Source organism: Oreochromis aureus, linkage group 1, assembly GCF_013358895.1.
Source record: "Oreochromis aureus strain Israel breed Guangdong linkage group 1, ZZ_aureus, whole genome shotgun sequence".
Classification (NCBI taxonomy): domain Eukaryota; kingdom Metazoa; phylum Chordata; class Actinopteri; order Cichliformes; family Cichlidae; genus Oreochromis; species Oreochromis aureus.
The window spans coordinates 32,952,927-32,969,058 of record NC_052942.1 but is presented as its reverse complement, the minus strand read 5'-3'; the positions used below and the strand labels follow the sequence as shown (position 1 = coordinate 32,969,058).

Sequence of the window (16,132 nt, the reverse complement as noted above, 5' to 3'; positions counted from 1 at the left end):
TGAAAAAAACAAATCCTTCTCACACCTTGCAAGAAAATTACTATCAATGTTACACATTTAATGAATAACACTTCTCTGAGGTAATTTTTACACAATGGTTGGCTTATTAGCAAACGAACTGTTGTATATTTAATTTGTTTGAAACAGACTGAGTCAGGATCTAAAAGCTGCACTATGCACTGCAGGCTGCAACTATCAAGTAACAATACGTGCAAAGAAGTGCGATTGCTCAGAATAAAAACCATGCTGCATTCACTCATCTAACTTTATATGTAACTGAGGTATTAACAACTATATTTCTCCATCTGACTTTGTCCATAATGGGTGCAAACGTATTGAATGACCACCTCCACATTCTTTTTTGCTATCATCTGCATGTAAGGTGTGTTTCATCCGATGATGGCTGCCTCTCTCCCAGAGCCCCAACTAGGGCTGATGTTTCTTTTTTCAGCACATTAGGTTGCAGCCTTAGGGGTGCTGTGACCAGTGGATCAATGGCTCTCGCGCTCTTGTCACCATTCATTTGGAGTGAGCGAGCGCTGGCTCCAGTCCTCGTCTGCCGCTGGCCCTCCTTTCACCTGGCCTCCTCTCTCTCCCTGAGCTCCCCTGACAGCTGGCTGCCACAACCAGCAGCAGCCAGACGACAAGTCCTTGGGCTCCACGGACGCATACACGCCCTCCGCAAACACACATGACTTCACCGAGTGGCTGTGGTGCATCTGGATGCTGACGCCACACACCCCCACTTTTTCTCTCGCTCACACTCCCCCTTCCCGACTGTTTCTCTACCCCCTTCTACTCGTCTGTCTCTGTTGCTCTCACTCTCTGTCTGGATTTTTCAGCCTCTTCCTCTGGTCTCTGGAGTCAGGAAGGAGCAGATCATCTAGTTGGAGGGGAACCAGCTGTGGGCCAGAGTGGCTCCGACATCAGCTTACACCCGTGATCCAACATGCAACCACTTCTCCTGCTGCTCCTCCTCTAGGTAGTTCTGACTCTATTCACATGACGAGATACAACCCAGTCCTCAAGTTAGAGCACTGAATAAGACAAGAAATTTCAATGGAGATTTTATTATCATTTATAAATCTTTCAAATGATCAAATATGATGTAGAACAACAAAGTGCATTTAGAATACAAAATTAAGTTTTCAACTTCTGGTATGTGAAACCAAAGCAGATCAAGCTGCTTTTACTGCAACATTAAAACTGTTTACTATTCAGGAACAACAAGCACTCCTAAATATCCCCACTAGTTATTGTGCCCTTGTGCTACAGAACATATTGCACTGTATGTAAAAATGAACAAACATCGGCTGGGCGTCAGCCATCGACGAGGAGGCTTGTTTTATCGCCTGTACTTTATTACAGTTTGCCATCTGCACAGAGGTATGTTAATAGCTAGCTGCGACTATTTACACATATGAAAAAGTACATCCATCTGCCATGTTCCGCCATTCTCACATGAATCAGTCCTGCCTTTCCCGACGAACAACTGCTGTTTATTCACAAGGTGACAGGCAGCACCAAAGCCTGGCGACACCTGCACCTTACATCCTGCCGTCTGACATATGTGAACCTCTCACACACACGTGCACGCACACACACACACAGACGCTCACACACTGAAACATCTCACCTTGTCATGTCACACCCCCACTCCCGTAAGCAACCCACTCCATCACAATGATTTTCAAGGTTGCAATACACAATATATTTTGGCCCCATCTACATTTGTGTTTGCCACTTTGTTTTGAGAGGATTCATATGCTGAGGTGCTCATGTCAATGGAATCCATTAGTTCTAATCACTCAAAAAGAGATTATGAGGTTAATTTCTTATACAGTCATCTAGGTTAATGTCCTTTGCGAGGACCTGGCTTAACAATCTACCTGGTGAAAAGGGCTGACTGGGGACACCAGGTCATCTAAGGTAATTGCAAGATCCATAGAAATTACTGTCTTACACAAATACAGTATACACATTTGTTAAAATGTGACAGAGAAATGCCTTGAGGAGAAACTAAGATGCTTTTAACAGCAGCAATAATCAAATAATATATGGTTATGCATTACTAGCTGTACTCTGCATCAAATTACAGCTTCCTTTTTGCTGTGCATATGACCAGATTATATTGGATAAATAATAACAATCCATATAAACTAAATATCAGCATGGAAGCCAAAAAATAAATCTTGATTATGCACAGAGAAACATTCCTGGCTGCAGTGTGCGCAACATTATGCCATAAGTGTGGGCTAAATCACCCACTGTCAGAATGTATGGCCCTGCATCAGTCAACGATAGCAATAATCGCACTAATCGGTGGTTTCTGCAACACTAGCCACACAAGAAGAAAAATGATCTCAGACAGGCTGTTAAAAAAGAAAAAGACGAGAAAGGAAGGTTTTCTTGGCCCAAAAGATTTAAAAAACATTATTAACGTATAATAGCAAGTGTAATAACAAGTATAGCAATGAACAGATACTTTGGGCCTTTTTTTAAAAGATTTGATTTAAACATAGCAATCTGACATCAACAAAACTCCTCATTTTTCTCTTACTACTACCTAGAACAAGAAATACATCATGTACTGCAGTAACCAAAGCCAGGTAGAGTACAGTGTGCTATGTCGGAGGTGAGGGAACATTAAGCATTAATCCCCACCTGACACTAATACTTGATGTATGATTGACCCTGAAGCAGGACACTGCACATTACAATCTGGGCCATATGGCAAGACATTAGCCCTTCAACCCTCCAGCAGGATAATCTCTCCATTCTGGCAATGCTTTTTCTTCACAGATTTCTTTGCACAATAATTGCATGACAGTATTAACGTACTGGGACAGATTTAGAATGCTCTGCGTCACTGAACAGAGGAGGGGCTTTTGCAAGAGGAAGTAAGAAAACATAATCTGTGATCAAGGAAGCTACACACACACCCTCAACAGGATTTACGCATTAATGTTTTTATTTTTACGTGTAAATAATGAATTGGATTTGGTCATACAACAACTTCTTGAGTCCATTTCAATTCAGCTTTACATTTCTTTTATCCTTTTCATGACATTTATGTGCACCTACGATACATATCTGTGGAAATGGCAAAAATGTGACAGTCCGCAGTGGTCCAGGAATTCCCAATAAATCCACATGACTTTTTTCTAAATGCTTTAAACCTTCTTAACGCTCCCAAACCATTCACCAAAAACAATACATGCACATCATGTATCGTGGCTATCATTCAAACACAACAAAAATGCATGTATACACTCACCATCACCATCAAACTCCCCCCTAACCCTCCAACCATGAAACACTAGTCCTTCTCTACTGGAAAGAGGGTGAAACCTCAGCCCTCTTCTCTCCAAGCCCAGCTAGTAATGAACAAATTCACTGCACATTACTCTGGACTTGATCTCTAGCAAAATAGTGCTGGAACAAACAATTTGGTTTGTCAACACCTTTCTCTGGACTCCTCCATCAATGTCAGGGGTCCAAATTTAAACGGCAAAGTGCATTTGACTGCAGGACCCTGAGCTGATTAGACTTCCCAGCTCAGCGAATTGCTCCAGACAGCACGGCAGCTCTGATTGCTAACCCGGCTTGAAAATAGTCTCCGCTGCCCGGGATTAGCATGAATATTTTGATATAGATCGATAAGCAATCTCCACTCCATAAGAAATGCCAGCAGCCTTCATTTGGCTGATCAAAAGCACATCAGCCAGCGGGCGACAGCTGGCTATTGTTTTTCAGCCTCGGCAGCGTGGAGGGAGCGAATCCATGGGAGAGATCCACCAGCACGGCTCCACCACTCTGCCCACCTAATCGTGGAAACAATCACTGCTTCACAGGATCCCATCTCCCAGGGATGGACCCTTTAAATGAGGGAGGCAGAGGGCCCGACCGCAGGGGGACAGACTTCATTATGGTGGTGGTCTCAAACTGCTTGGCCACCAGGTGCTGGTGACCCGGAAGTAAAAGGCAAGGTCAGCAATCTATCTGTTTACCTTTTCTCCACCTAAAAACACATTTCATTGTATTAAACACTAGACCGGTATCAAGGTTGAGTGATCAACCTCGACTCTTTGCAAGCAGCAACAGCAAGGTTGCTGTTTCGTTTATTTATATCTGTGTAAAAAAGAGTGGTGTATTTCCATAAAGTTGGTTTTAATTTTGTCAATGCAACACAGTCACAGCTGTACAAGACACGGAAACTTCATAGCTGTGCAGTTAGGAATGAAAATGAAGGTTGAGCTCAAAGATGGGTGTACTCCAACCAATGAGTGGTCTCTAATGGACACCAGAAGTTCTCTGGTTTCCCATTTTACACCAATTTCCAATGTATCTGTAACCTCTCATACATAGTATGTTTGCTTGGTGCATTTTGTATATACCCCCAGAACATATGAACAGTCCTACTGGTGTGAGCCCATACTGGTTAGGAGCCACTTTCAGCTGCTTCCTGATTCACAAGAGGTCAGAACAGTGGGCAGCTCTACATGATTTATTTGGCAGACTTTTACACCACTTTTCCAATCCTGGGATCAAACACGGAATCTTGCACTTGTTAGGCGAATGTGCAAATCACTACACTGTGGAGATGTTATGATATCAGAGGTGATCAGGAGATTTGGTGGAAAATAAAGCTTTAGATGAGTACAAAGTAAAAATACTTCTATCCTAATAACCATGTGCAAATAAAACAGCCACTCTTGAATATAGAGATCTGTCTCTTGCGTGTATTTAACAGCAGGGGCGGCTGGACTGATCATTCCCTTCACAACAGTAACCCCACTGATTTGCCAGACCCCATAAAAGGGCGCAGGTGTGACCCAAGCATTTAGCAGTTAACTAGTGTGGAGTGAGACCACACGCCACTGACAGACTGGAGGCTCCCACACGGGACCAATACGGGAGGCTGAAAAAACCAACGGAGGGAATAGTGCACCAATTGTAAATTGCAGATTTAATTCATTAGGAAGTGTCACTTTATTCTGGGGCAGCCTGAGCAGGCCGATTAAAAAGTGGTAATCAGGATTAATTAGGAGAATATATATGTGAGGATTAGCAGGCCTATCCCCAGCAGCTCTCTCTTCTGCCATGCATCTCTCTCTGCTCTTTATTCTTCTAACGCCCTCTCTCTCTCGCTCCCTCTCTCTCTGCCTGGTGAGAATTCAGCTGTACTTTCTTCTTTCTCACAGTCTTCTCTAACTGGCTCAACTATTCATCATTCATCAGTCTCTTGAACTACCTTTTTCTTTCTCTTTCATGACACGCATGGCTTCTGTTTCAACCTACCAAACACAACTGTTAGGGAAAATTAGGGGGTGTCACTTACACTCATAGGCTATCCACAGTTTCAGATTACTTGTGCTTTAAATTATTCTGTCAAAAGAATATAAAATTTAAAAAAGCTCACAAAGTCAGTAAATGAATAAATAAATTATTATCTTATATTTTGTCAGTGACTGCAAAAGTAAATCTGTGATTTCAGAATGCACAGCTAAGGCTGAAATTACATTAATGATGCTTTGATATTGCTTTGGGGTTATTAAAAAAAATTACACTTTTTTCATGTTATTTACTTAATTATTTATTTATTTATTTATTATACATTTTTTAACAATACTTGAGTTTTGGAAAGATGAAGACCTTTAAGTCTGGCTTACAATTTACTATTTAATAACCTATTTGCTGCATTAATGACCTATTTATTTATTTATTTGTAACACTCAGTAAAAATAAAACCTTTAATGCTGCTGCAGTATGAACACTGAATAGATGCAGAACAGATGCATAATGGGAGACTTTTACACTAACAACCACTTGATGTCATCACAAATTTCAGTAAGGCCCCCTCTGGCCAGATTTATTACTGAAATCTTCCAACTGCTGGTTTATCACGGTGTTTATATTATTACTTCAACATGTTTCAGTTAACATAACCTTGAATCACTGCAGTTCAAGTGCGAGGATGGGCTGTTTTGCTTGCGGTGCAGCCCCATCATTGATGTTAGCAGATGACGCATGCCCTGTTCCTTGGCACAGGCTCAGACCAATCTTTCACTGTGCATGCCTCTCAAGTGCAGTCGGGGTGGCCCTTAACTTTTGAACATGAATTTAAATTCAACAAGCAGTCTTTATTTTTATTTTAGTTCAATGAGAAAAGAATATGGCTGGCACCACACCTCACTGTTACAGCTATAATTTGGTGACAACAGTTTGGCAACACCAATTTGATTTTGATGCATATAATATGCATCACATGCTGTCCTATGGACTGGTTCACATTCAAGTCCAGTAAGTACGACGGAAAAAACTAAAGTGATCAGACCACACAAGATGACCAAACAAAGCACTTACAAAAACAGTAAAGTTTAAATGCATGAAAAAAAAAAGTTGCCCGTGTGATGTATAACATTTGTAAATTCAATAAAAGTAATTTTAAGATGTAAACAGTTGCTAATTTTAGCTGAAGACAGCAGAGCAAAAAGACTTAGACAGGCATTAAACAAGTCAGGAAGCGTCTAGTGGATGCAATCAACAGGGATACATTATAAGTAGTTTAGATATTTCCTCCTCATCCAATACTTACAAACACAGTTTACTTCACTGTGCAATTTAATGATTTCTGTAGATCTGAAAACAGGTTTGGGTGAAGCTGAGGACTTAAATAATAGCAGGAGAGGTATTGAACCTCTTCGAAGAAGATCAAATGCAGCTTTCATTAGTTTAGTACAGCGCCGGGGTGCATTGATGACTTGTCAGACAGTCTCCCCTTCAATACGCAGCGAGAGGCTCTAAAAATCATCCTTTTACTGAGCCCTCTCGGCTGTAAATTCAGCCCAGCTCAATAGTACCCTCCACCCCCCTCTAAACCTCCCTTATTTCTTACCATGGATTAACCCTATGCTGCTGATCAAACGGATGCTTCTCTGTGTATCTGCTCAGACCCAGACCTGTCCATCCATTAGCCACTCATAATGAAATCTTCAACTTATTATTATGGAAAAATCCATTGTTTGTCCACAGGTACCATATTTAGTGGGAGAGCATGATCTTCCGGAGGATTAAGGAAATGCTTCAGGGGGTTGTGCTGCTCTTCAGAGGGAAGGAGGAGGTGGGAGGGGGATATGGGGGTGGGAAAGGGGAGGGATGAGATTGCCTCACAAAATCAGGGGTCTTATGCACCTTTTGTGGGGTGAGACTGTTTCCAATTAAGACAGCATGAGCCACACAATATCACATTGTCACGCAGTAAACAGAGCTCCGCTTCCCACAGAAATAGGATTGCATCCCCCTTTAGGGGCTAATGACTGTGTCACTGTCCTATTTTCCTGCACTGTTTGAACAATTTAATACAGACATAACCTGAACAAGCATCAAAGTGTGCTGAAGTAGCATGCGATACTGATCATATTTAGGCGCCGCGTTCAAGAGTTGACCTGTGCATGACTACAATCTTTACTCATTCTCATTGCATTAGCCTGCCTCTTTGTTTGAAGTGTACTTACAGTAAATATGATACATACACCAGGGCTAAAAGCTTTACATAAAACTGTCTTCAAAGAGCATATTAACCCATCTTTGTTTACAAGAGACGAGTCTGAGAAAAAAGACAATTTGGCACAATGGTCGTAAAATGCAGTTCTCTCCATCTCACTGGCATGCACATGTACACACACTAGCACACACTCTGCAGACACAATGCAGACACGAGGCTAAATCACTTTGGATGGGAGTATTTAAGATGGAGTGTCACATTTCTGTGTAATAAATAGCAGAGATTGATTTGACCTCCCAGCCAGGTCCTGCAGTTTACTTATACACAAGTTGAGAAAAATGGAAGCTTTCACCCTCTGGGGATCTCTTAGAAGGATATCAGATAGCCTGTTGTGGGTTTAAGGCCACAACGATCTGGCCATGTCAATATGGCTCTGCTATCAGGCGGCCTACCTCTCTACCTTCTCCTACAGCAACATGAGAGAAAAAAGCAGGCCTCAACCATCTCCAGCTGTTAACTCAGTTGTGGGTCCAGGATGAAGGAGGTGAGAAAGGTCAAAAGGTTTCTCTTACTGTTTCTTTTCAGACAACAGACCTTTTTGCATTATTTACAGTTTCCCACCATACTTTTGCCATAGAGGACAAGAGAGCATACGTTCATATAAGCAAGCAGACCAAGTCAAAGCAACTATAATGAAAGGTACATAGAGTGAGCTCCTCAGTGAATTTCCAAAGATTAATCTTAAACAAATCTCAGGACCTGCCCTAAGGCTGGGAAATGAGAGAAGATACCAGCAGGTGTAAAGTAAGATCCTAATTTGGAGCACATCACCAGAAGGCAAATCGCTTCTCCCCCTTCTACTGCACATATCTGCAACCTTAAACAGGGGGCGGTGTCTCTGTAAGTATTTACAGTGACATAAGGGGAGGAAATTGTCTGAGACACAGGGCAAAAATGTATGTACGTCTGGAACCCAGGTGTAGGACACAGCTTGTGAAAGACACTGTCGAAAATATTGCATACACTATACTATATATACCTACAGTCTTTCATCAGTTATACACATATTAAGGCCTTTCCTCAAAATATTGTTGGTATTTGATTTGACCTAACAGAAAGCAAGACAGAGAAAGCGTTCCACCTCAACATAATCAAAACTACACAGAAGCTGTTCCCAGACAGCAACATGTGGTGCCCATAAACCCCACATCCTATTCGCAGTAATTATATTGCAAGAGCCACATGAATTATCATTGACGCAACATGTAATGACAACATCTTCAAAACGTCTTCCACACGAAGCAGGAGCAACCGACTCAGATGACTTGTGTTTCCTTTACAGTGCTACAACTGGTGGAATGTGAAGTAAAAGTGTTATTGTTTCTTGAATGCTAAACATCTAGTAGACATGGGATTACACCTATGACGTCTCTGTTCAAACTCAACCTCCACAATCCCACTCCCAATAGAATACATACCTGGATGTGCACTTCAGCAGCGTATGCAAGAGAAAAATGCAGTCACGCAAAATGCTAAAAGTACGAACTTTCTGCTCTGCATTTCAAGATTATTACAGGGTGATTATCAGGGAACTAAGCAAGTGTCTTTCATTTTGAGTGCAGTTTACACACCGTTAGCACTGTCGGAAATGCTGGAATGCTGTGAATACGTTACTCGCTATTGACTTCCCAACTTGCTCTCCTCCCAGCCCTGCAGAAGGGAAACCAGCCAGTGATGAACGATGGCAGCACAGTCAATGAAAAATCAACTGGGAAGCACAAAGCTCTTAATGCTCAGCCATATTGGCTGCTGACGGGACCAAATAACATCAGCATAGCACTTACAGAGACCAATCATACATTTCCACCAGCAACGACACAGGATCTGGACCGCAATAAATTCTTTCCCCTGATTAAACAGTAAATTCTGCATGCCTATCAGGGTCCCATTAAGTGGGGGGGCCGCTTTCAAAAACATCATTAATCAAGCGCGAGATATGGCGCGAAATATCAGTCATCGATTGTAACTGCTTATGACAGTTTACACAGCTTTATATCTGCAGGCAGTGCTCGCTGATCTATCAATTACCGGCAGCCCTTACCGCATGCTAATTGTGCATTTTCCCCTCTAATGCATTTGCACTGTTATCTTATAGGCTAATGAAACCAAACAAATCAATAAATATAAATTATACATGCAAAGATGTACTGCTGTGAACATAAAGCCTCTAATTAATTGCAGTTGATTAATTTATATACTTTAATTATCTCTCCTGCCTGCAGATGGCATAAATATCTGGACAATCTGCTTATTGCTATGTCAGTCATAAAACGGCAGACGCAGTGAAACTGTTAGGCGAGGCTAGCTTTGTCACTGGAAAACACACAGTTGCTGACATAAAAAAGCCTTGCCTCTGAATAATTTAAAAAGAGCAAATTGCCAGACAATGCACAGCTCGAGACTCTTATCATTTCTTTGTTGGTTTGTTATGGTGAGTAGTATGTCCATTTTGTATGAGCACAGGAAAACTTATCACTATATTTTCAGTTACCGTTCTTTATGTCCATCCCCCAAATGGTTTGCCATTTAAGCAATTTCTCTGTACAAATTTCAGCAAAGCCTTCTTGGGCAAAGAGAAACCCTGTTGGTACTGATATTTACGGTGCACTGCTCTACAGAACTTCAAGCAATTAAGTTTTAATTAAGTCACATTATTGAAAACAGCTCGGATGTGCTTGTGTGTAAGCTTTGGAAGCATTCTTCATTTAAACCAACTGCTACATAGCCACAACAACCTTGTGAGAAAATCAGGCTGTCCATGCCTTTTAGACCAGTTTAATGAACACCATAGGACAGTATTACTTGCAGCTAGTGAAGAAACACGATTCACTTCATACAAGGCAATATATGCAGTGCAACCAGGGTGAAAAGCAGCGATATGATCCTGCTATGTACCGCAACAAGCAGAAAGTTAAGAATGAAGTGGAGTTGGACCAATAACTTGCCTTCCAAGGGTGCACAAGGGGAAAGATAGTGAGGCTTCTGGGGGTTTACATCTTGATGCTGCTAATGAGGGTGTTTTTAGTATAATTACCCCAACAGGGTGCTTGGCAGCATAATTACCAGAAAGACATTACAGAAGAACATTAGTGTGTCCAGGTACAGTAAATATGTCAAGATAGAAGGTGACAAGGTCTGCTTTTTTTTCTTAAGTAGGCTTTTTCCCAAAAAGCTGTTATTTTCACACATGTGCCAAACAACTCCCAGAAAATCAGAGTTTCAGTATACTTACGACAATAACAGGTTCCCTGTAAATGTATCAAATGTAAAAATTACAAAATGTAAAAGTGCAGAATGCGTGTGAACATTTCAATTCTCAGTGTGGTCTCTCCTGTTGCTGAATGTGTGGGGCCCTTTTTTCTACAAAATGCCAGAGTCAAGTGGGAGTCCAAACAGTCAAGATTTTATGGCTGAGACCCAAACTCCAGCAAATCAGCTGCCCACAGTTGAATGTTCTTTATGAAGTAAGTGAATACCTGGCAGGGATGTCTAGCACTTTTGTGTAGGCGACTCCAGACATATAGTTTAGATCACATAAATGCCACAAAGCCTGTAAAAACACCTGGACTTTTTGGCCCCGACTTCAAACACTTTGCACTCTTTTTACCTTCGCAGATCTTTTATGTGGTCAGGTTGCAGAAAAAAAATAATATCATCCCATTAAAGCTAAATGTGTGACATCTGAAATGAGAATAAGGTTGTTACATGAACACTTCTTGCAGATGTGGGTCAGTCCTTTCTTATGGTCCAGTCAGTCGGAGTGATCGAGGTACTAAACTGCAGCTGGTGTGGATTGTCTGACTTAATATAAATAGTCATGTCATAATAAATAATCCCCACTGACATTTATCAAGGCCATCCCTTACGACAGTTGGAGCTACAGTTGTTTAAATATCAGTAGTGTAGTGTCCTGAAATCCCACAAAAACAATATCAGTCAAATTTCCTTCCTTTACTTTTTAAATCCTTTGACTTTATTTCAGTTGCATGCTCCTTTCTGACAATACAACCAGAACTTTAGCAGAAATAACCACAACTATATAAACAGAATTTGGGGATGAAAGCGCAATTTCTCAGACATTGTGCCTTTACTTTATCTCCCCTCCCCTCTGAGCAGAGACTTTTAATCATCCCGATATGATTTAGTCACTTTTAAACAATAATGATCATGGAAGCAGCGTCATTTGGGACGAGGTGATCAATCAGGGGCTCATTCAGCTTTAATTCATGTAGATGCACACCTAATACTCATTACAAAGATGCAATTTCCACCCAGTCAACATAGATTAATGGGGAACCATCTCTCCTAGTGTTTCTTTGTGCAGTGCCATGCCTCCAGCAGGATAGATGACTTTCATACAGACAGAACTGGTCCACGGGCTCATTCATTTAACAGACACACTTATGACAATTTGGTTGGTTGACAGAATATTCAGGAAACAGCAATCAAAATGACACAGAGCAGAGTTCTGCTTTGGTATTTTTATTGGTTTTGCTTAAAACAAGAACAGGATTTGAGTCACAAATGTCTTCCATCGAAAAGGTTATTATCTTCACACATTCAGCAAAACCTCAGAAATACCACCAAAGAAATATATTCTGTAAATACTTTGAAAGTTGTTGTGATCATTTTATGAGATATTCATTTTGAAGCAAAAATAAATGCAGGGAGTTTTATAAAACTACATACAAAGTTGCATCGATTCCTTTACAAATCACTTTTCATTCAGCTTCAGGTAGTAGGTTCCATATACTTATTATTCAAAAATATGTTGTATGCTTAACACAGTCATCAAAATTGTTTTTGTTTTTTTAATCTTTAATTTATTGTTTTTACTTAAAAATAAAACATCAAATTATTTTAATTACAAAAAAATCCTTCATATATTTACATGAAAATCAATGTAGTTGCTTCCATCAGTGTTGCATAAACCACATATCTCAGAAAAGTTACTGGAAATCTGGTCACATTGTTCTTAATGTATTTTAATAGATAATCCAAATAAAAGAGCAATATCTATGAATGCTACTGTATATCTACATTTTCCTATCACATATGTTTCTGGATAAATATACAGTAATTCAGCATAAACTTATGCGGGTAACTGAATGAACTATGAGCCTCTTCGGTCCTAATAAGCAGACTAGTGCTGGTATTTCCTCAAATGCAAACTAAAGTCTATATTTCCCTGGTTTATTATGCACACTTTCAGCATTAATATTAATATGACTTCTCTTTGTGGGAAAAAAAATACTATGAAGTTTGAAAACTATCAGCACAGAAAATCACAGAGTTTTGCAATTGAATAGACACTTGTAGACTGAAATTGCCATTTTGCTGGTGCATCTCTAATTTCCCTCGTATCAGCAGGCGCTGGTGGCATGGCTGAGGGCAGATTACAGCATGGGGAGAGCCTGTCCTGAAGAGCTCCAGGTGGCTGGAGTTAACTGTGCTGCCCTGGGCTATGTCACTGTGAGTTGGACCAGCATCCCTGCCCATGGCCCTCCCCTTCCTCTTCTCTATATCCTCCATCTCCCTCGGCATGCCCATCCATCCATCCTGCACTAATTGGGTTTGGTACTGGAATCCCCCTCTCACAGCATACGCTCACGTCCAACCGCTAGCCGTAAAGACAAGCATGTTTAGCGCAACAATTATGATAATTGCTGCAGAGCACTCAGCTAAGGGAATAAGCAAATCTGATTAAGGGCCCTTCTGCATGATCAAATATTAATCTGATGTGTCTTCACTCTGACCTGGCTTGGAACATAAGAAGCTCTTATGGTCTTATGCATTAACAGATTTGCGCAGGCTGAACTCATAGCAACTAATAATATTGGACATGCAAGTCAGAGCGCTGAGAAAACCTTGTGGGAGTAGAATCCACTTACAAGTACAATAAAACTAAATAACAATATCATGGACTATAATCAGACTAAGCTTTATAAGAACTCGATTACTTCAAAAGGCTGGTGACAGTAAGCACCTACTATTTGAAATTCTCAGAACCACCTGTTGGACTGAAGTCAACAAGCAACGTTATACTGTGTAATCAGCTTTATATTTACATTATGTTTAATGCCACAAAAACAAAACACACATTAAAGTTCCACCTGTTAACCTTCATGCTTTAAAAAAATGTTTACAGTGTGTAAGTAAAATGATAATAATAATTTATATATTTTTTACATTATCCAGTTAAATTAAAATAATGTGAATGTAAAATTTTAGAAAGTATTTTTCCCATACATATTTATATTTTTAATTTGATTAAGCTTTCCTAAGGAATTATAATGATTAAATATAGTGTTGTGACGGGGAAATGAAAATGAAGTTGCTGCTCTTTTAAAAACATTAGGGTTTGAAAGAAACAAGAGGAAATTTTCCAGGCTGGAGCAAATTACTGTCACTAAATATAACTAGAAGGTGTTCACACAAGACTTTCTGAAAGAAACAAAAATAAATATTATTTGAAAATGTTTTTATTTTTGAAAATAATCAAAATCCTCATCAGCGAACACATCGGTTATTCAGCACCATCCCCGAAGTCCACTGGCCTCATCCGATTTGACTTTCCAGCCTACAGTCAAGTCTAGAGAGCAAGCAATAAACAAGATGGCGATGAACCAGACAGCAACTGGCAGTTTAAAGAAGATTAGAATGATATTAAATCAACACAAATACCCAGTATTTAACAACACAAAACAGCTTGTAAGAATCATTGGATTATGAATCTGGATTACATCTCTAGGCCCTCATTGCTGAGACACTCTGTCTATGGGGAAGAGGGAGGGGGACTCCAGATGAACTAATCTACTTACAAAGCATATTGAACTTACTATGATTTATACATAAGATAAGGCTTATTCTAAGGTCAATTCTTACAGTAATTCAAAACATATTGTTTACTCTGTTGGACATTAGTGCAACAGATGTCCCTGCTACCCGCTGCTCCTCCTCAAATAAATACATTTCTGTATGAAAGTAAAATAGTGGAACTACAAGATGCGCCGTATGTGATCGGGGGAGGAATGTCTAGCTGAATAATACAAACCACAGGACACACCAAATAACATTAGCACATGCAGTACTCTATATATAGAAAGTAAATAGCAGGAGACAAGACGAGCCATGGTAAACTTTTAGAGCACAAAGTGAGGGTTGTAAATTCAAAATGTTAAGTTTAATAGCATAAACTCTCCAGTGAAAATTTGAAATTAAAAATTAAATAATACACAAACTGTATGACGATAAATTGTAAAAGCTGCCATAGTCATTAATCAAATGTTCTGCATGCAATCATTCAAGCTGTGAAATCTAGGAATTCAGCGCGCTTTGCAGTGCTTTTTTCAAGCATGTTAATATTTTTTTAAAAAGAAAGAAAACAAAACAGCAATTAATTTTTAGCTTCTTCTTATTACTGGATTTCTAAAGCGATACACACTAATCCACTGACGCCGTGCATTTAATTTAGAGCATAGTTCTGTGAAACAAGTCTAAGACTGTTTGTGAGAATGATCCTTCTTGACTAATATGAGATTAACCCAGATGCTTTGCACAGGAATAAAAACATGCTCACTGCTAGCTTTATGGTAAATGCATATAAATACAATATATTACTAAAATAGCGAGGCTCTGCATAACCAAAAGAAAACAAAGTATATATTTTAAAAATCTCAAACACGTTGAAAACCACTGTAAGAGTATTCTTAAACCAACATCATATGAATGTCTGGCTGTGGAGGACAGTGATCTAAGGAAAGTCACGCATACACAAGGAGCTCTAACAAACAGAAGAGAAAGCTTAAATCTGGTAGAACACTATTTACTGATGAGTCAGTGTGCTGGGAGAGTCGTAACAATCCTGGGACACGGAAAAGCTTTAAAGTTAGCAAAGAAGCTTAAAAATATATTGAAATTATAAAGAAAAAATACACACAGCCTCATTTTTTAAACAAAAAACACTGCAGCATTCTGAGGTAACACCTTGATGTTAAAGGGAAGGAAGCTGAAATGAAAAATAAATAATCACAACCATGTTTTTCTTCTACCTCTTACACGCGGAAGGTATATTTACTGAAGCTGATGAATTGTGCTCTTCCTGTTCTGTGCTACGGCTGTTGGAAATACTGACAGACATAACTTAATGTACTCATATTACAACACTGACCAAGAAGCTGACCAAACCATTTCCAAAACACACTGAGAAGGTTACTATGAAGAGCTGCATTAACTCATTAAGTTATTACTGTTTTTATATATTGTTATAACATTTCAATTATGGCGATTGTTGAAAAAGAACTTTAGTTACTTTCAGTTAAAAATACAGTAGAAAACAGTTCAATCACTGGGCCACATCATCTGTGGTCATTAGATTTTAGCCTGTTATTTGCCTACAAGTAACCATAGTAACAAAACTGATGCTTTACAGTACGTTAATGGTTAAGCTCACTTACAATTTACATAGCTTAGCCAGTGATCGCATTAACTAAAACAAGTGAAAACGCATGACAATATTCTGCTGTTCTTCACTGTTCATTTGCAACGGTTTGTGTGTGATAAGTG

General features: G+C 39.7%; 1 long non-coding RNA gene across 5 annotated transcripts in view; it reads right to left on the bottom strand.

Annotated features, from left to right (window-relative positions):
• The window catches only part of LOC116325609, a 60,262-nt gene that overhangs the window by 8,072 nt on the left and 36,058 nt on the right, over nucleotides 1-16,132 (bottom strand). For 2 of the 5 annotated variants that reach the window (XR_005613212.1, XR_005613203.1), the window contains exon 3: nucleotides 13,811-14,159. The exons of the other annotated variants lie outside the window; for them this stretch is intronic. This is a non-coding gene — a long non-coding RNA (uncharacterized LOC116325609). Of the gene's footprint in view, nucleotides 1-13,810; nucleotides 14,160-16,132 lie in introns of those variants that run through there. 5 annotated transcript variants of the gene reach the window in all.